Source organism: Macaca thibetana, chromosome 4, assembly GCF_024542745.1.
Source record: "Macaca thibetana thibetana isolate TM-01 chromosome 4, ASM2454274v1, whole genome shotgun sequence".
Taxonomy (NCBI): Eukaryota; Metazoa; Chordata; class Mammalia; order Primates; family Cercopithecidae; genus Macaca; species Macaca thibetana.
Window position 1 is genome coordinate 143894567 of NC_065581.1, and position 4665 is coordinate 143899231.

Sequence of the window (4665 nt, forward strand, 5' to 3'; positions counted from 1 at the left end):
GCAACCTCCGCCTCCCGGATTCAAGTGATTTTCCTGCCTCAGTCTCCCAAGTAGCTGGGACTACAGGCCTATGCCACCACGCCCCGCTAATTTTTTTTTTTTTTTTTTTTTTTTGTATTTTTAGTAGAATAACGGGGTTTCACCGTGTTAGCCAGGATGGTCTGGATCACCTGACCTCGTGACCCACCGGTCTTGGCCTCCTGAAGTGCTGGGATCACAGGCATGAGCCACCATGCTCGGCCAATGACACTCTTTAATTACAAAGGTTAAACGTCTGCTACATTATTCCAGAGTTACTATTTAAGTATTTAACTTGGCACTTGTTTGTTAAAAGGAGAGCAAGGTATAAGATGTCACTGTATAGATGACGAAGAAAAGTGCTTGATACCACACATTAGCAAACAAAAATCTGACAAACTGTTCTAAATGTAAGAGCAAGGGTGGAAGGAATTTGATAGAAGCTTTATACCATTCAATCTGTTTTGACTTCAGCTGTAGATTAAGGGTGAAAAAAAATGACAGAGTTGAAACTTTAGTTTTGAACAAAACGTGAGAGGAAAGTATATTTTTTAAGACGTCATGAATCAAAAAATCCTAGTGGGAGGCTAGACTGAAGAAACTAAGGGTATGGGCCAGGCGCAGTGGCTCACGCCTGTAATACCAGCACTTCGGGAGGCCGAGGAGGGTGGATCACGAGGTCAGGAGATGGAGACCATCCTGGCTAACGTGGTGAAACCCTGTCTCTACTGAAAATATTAAAAATTAGCCAGGTGTAGTGGCGGGCGCCTGTGGTCCCAGCTGCGTGGGAGGCTGAGGCAGGAGAATGGCCTGAATCCAGGAGGCGGAGCTTGCAGTGAGCCGAGATCTTGCACCACTGCACTCTTAGCCGGGGCAACAGAGCGAGACTCCATTTCAAAAAAAAAAAAAAGAAAAGAAACTAAGGGTATGAAAATGGAGAAGAAATATACAATTAAAAGCTCTAAACTGAAATAAATAACCTCAATCATTTTATAATTTTTATATCTGCAGTCATTTTTAAAATTATGAATTATAAAATTATAAATTATAAGGTATTTCAAATATACAGAACATAATGTAACAAGCAAACCTCTGTTATAGTTTTAACTTATATTTAACTGTAGATGACAGGATGCTGGATATAGTTACATCTAATTTCCAGATTGCTTCAGTCTCACTGAAATTTGAAACTCATGAACGCTAGGTGGTTCCCCTCAAAGATTTTTAAATTACCTGCCCCCACATAAGGCAGTAATTGACAAGATTTGCAAAAATATAGAAAATTGTCCCAGAAAAAGCACTGTCTTTAATCAGGTGTCTGGTGGTGTCTATCTTTGAATAGGTCCTATAGTGAGTAGCTTGGATGATTAGCATTTGATATGCTAGAGAATTATTAAGTCCATTTAATTCCAGTTGCTCTAAATTGAGGGAAACTAGAAATTGAGCCACAACTATATCAAAGTCTTCCAAGCCAATGGCCAATTTAGATTCTGAGACTCTGGTGAGAGTTAAAGCTTTAAGTTTTGTGTTAACAAATCTCACTATTTTACGCTTACTCACTAGAGTTAGCCTAAGTTGCAGCCATTTTCTGACAATTTGACCTGAAGGTTAAATTCTTGTGGGGAAGGGTTTCCAAATTAATTAACTGTGTCTAGAGTTAATAAATATTCCTGAAAATCTGAAATGTATAACTCTGAGTTTTTCAAAGCAGAAAGCAATCTTACATTTCTCTTTACTTACTTTTAAAATAAAATACCCAAGCTGTGCACAGTGGCATGATTGTAGTCAATGAGGTTTATCCAGGGTGCCATTATTGCTAATTGAAAATTTTTCTCAATACTCCACCATGACGACCAGAAATATAGTTGGTGTTGACAATTTTTGACAGTCTCTACAGAGGCTGAACAAAAAAAATAAATAAAAAATAAAAATAAAATCGTCCCAATAGGGTCACTCACTCCTGTAATCCCAGAACATTGGAGTGTCAAGGTGGGAGATCGCTGGAGGTCAGAGTTGGAGACCAGCCTGGGCAACCAAGGAAAACTCAGCCTCTAACAAAAAAGAAAATTAAAAATTACCACCGGAGTGCAGTGGTGCCACCTACTCAGTAATCCCACCTACTCAGGAGGCTGACCCGTGACGATCCCTTGAGTCCAGGAGTTCGAGGTTATAGTGAACTGTGACTGCACCTCCACGGTTATTACACTCCAGCCTGAGTGACAATGTGAGACCCAGTCTCTAAATAAAAATAAAACAGGCCGGGTGCGGTGGCTCACACCTGTAATCCCAGCACTTTGGGAGGCCAAGGTGGGCGGATCACAAGGTCAGGAGTTCAAGACCTGCCTGGCCAACATGGTGAAACCCCATCTCTACAAAAAAGACACACACACACACGAAAAAAAAAATTAGCCAGGCGTGGTGGCAGGCGCCTGTAATCTCAGCTACTCAGAAGACTGGGGCAGAGAATTGCTTGAAGCCAGGAAGCAGAGGTTGCAGTGAGCCGAGATCGTGCCACTGCACTCCAGCCTGGGCAGCAGAGCAAGACTCCATCTCAAAAATAAATAAATAAAATACTATAAAATAACACTTACAGTTTCTGCTAATGCAGCCACTAGAAACTATTTTACTGTCTCTACTAATTCTGATGGATGGTTTTGTAAAGAGTGACTGACAAGAGACTGCAGCACGAAAGCCAGATCAGGCTCCAATTTGTTCCATATGCATAGGGACAGATGACACATTGCATTCAATAAGACTTGGGCATAGGGTTTACCTTCTAAAGTGGGTGCCTGTTGAGACCGTTTTTATATTCAACAGGAAAGTGTGTGGGCATTGAAATTACACTACACGTCATAACCCAAATAAGCATTTAGTCATTGCAAAGAAACATCCGGAGACCAGAAGAAATAATATGAATTAAAATTTCAACACTTTTGAAGACCAGGAAACAAATGCATAGTTTCCCTCCTTAATGTTAAAAGATATTAGTTTTCTTCTCTACACAATAGTCTTCTTTTTTCTTCTTGAAGCAGTGTTTCTGATGTGTTTCTTCCACATCTCCTCTTCAGTTCTGAAAATTGCCAGCTGCCAATTCTGACATGCCAAGGGCTAAGCTATATTTGCCCAACCAGGAAAAGGTAAAAACAGAATCTTGGAGCCAGTAAAGATTATAAACACGTTTCTACACTGTTGGTGTGCTGTTTATAAAAAGAACTCACTTTAAGACTTTAATAAGTCCCCAAACTTCATTATTTTGCTCTCCCTCCAAGTACAAAGCACAGATGTTTCGGCATGTTGGAATCTGAAGTTTGGAATTTTTAGAAGAGGCCATGTGTGGGCAGGGAACTAGCACCCTAGGCAAATTGAGAGGTTCAGCCATTTTCATAAAATAAGGGGGAAAAAACCAGCTCTGGGCCTGGAAGTTTCTTTCTTATTTTCTTTTTTTTTTTTTTTTTTTTTTTAATTTTTTTTTTTTTTTAATTTTTTGAGACAGAGTCTCACTCTGTCACCCAGGCTGGAGTGCAGTGGTGCGTTCTCGACTGGCTGCAACATCTGCCTCCAGGGTTCAAGTGATTCTCGTGTCTCAGCCTCCTGAGTAGCTGGGATCACAGGCGTGTGCCACCACACCAGGCTAATTTTTGTATTTTTAGTAGAGATGGGGTTTCGCCATGTTGGCCAGGATGGTCTCGAACTCCGGACCTCAAGTTATCCACCTGCCTCAGCCTCCCAAAGTTGCTGGAATTACAGGCATGAGTCACCACACCCGGCTCAAATTTTTTAAACTTAAATTTTATGCCAAAACTGAATGTCAAATAAATATTTGCAGAAACTGCATACCTTTCTAATACTTGTTAAAAACAGTTCAATTTAATCTTTAGTAGGTAAAACCAGGCAGGCAGCCAATTAAGATAAGATGAAAAATGGGCATTTTTTTTTTTAAACTGGAAGAATTTGTTGGGCACGGTGACTCACGCCTGTAACCCCAGCACTTTGGGAGGCCGAGGCGGGCAGATCACCTGTGGTCAGGAGTTGGAGACCAGCCTAATCAACATGGAGAAACCCCGTCTCTACTAAAAATACAAAATAAGCCAGGCGTGGTGGCAGGGGCTTGTAATCCCAGCTACTTACGAGGCTGAGGCAGGAGAATCACTTGAACCGGGGAGGCAGAGGTTGCAGTGAGACGAGATCGCACCATTGCACTCCAGCTTGGGTAACAAGAGCGAAACTCCGTCTCAAAAAAACAAAAAATAAAACTGGAAGAATTCACATTGTAAGCTTCGTGGGAGCAAAAGCTGTGGTCATTCTATGAATCCCCACTGTTTAACAAAGTGCCTGATACCTAGTTGATTTTTAACAGTGATTTCTGCTGAGAATTAGGACTTTCCTGGTGTATGTTGAGGTATAGAAAGTGGTGAGAGACCTAACTCTCCATTTTAGACTGTAGTTCCATAAGTTGTGTACATATATGATATGTATAATGTATATATGATGTACATAAAATATTTTACAATCGTAAAATCTTAAAGTTGGGAAATGTTTAGGATGACCTAAATGACTATTTCTGAAAGATGAACTTGCTTTCCCTCCTCCATACACAAGCATCAGAAATTTATTTTATACTTCTGCCCTACCACTTCATTGTGTGAT

General features: G+C 40.7%; 1 non-coding gene across 1 annotated transcript; it reads left to right on the plus strand.

Moving 5' to 3' along the window:
- The first annotated feature begins 1777 nt into the window (after positions 1 to 1777).
- On the plus strand, positions 1778 to 1918 carry LOC126953947 (U4 spliceosomal RNA). Its single transcript, XR_007725418.1, has one exon. It is a non-coding gene; the product is annotated as a U4 spliceosomal RNA (small nuclear RNA).
- The last annotated feature ends 2747 nt before the right edge of the window (positions 1919 to 4665 follow it).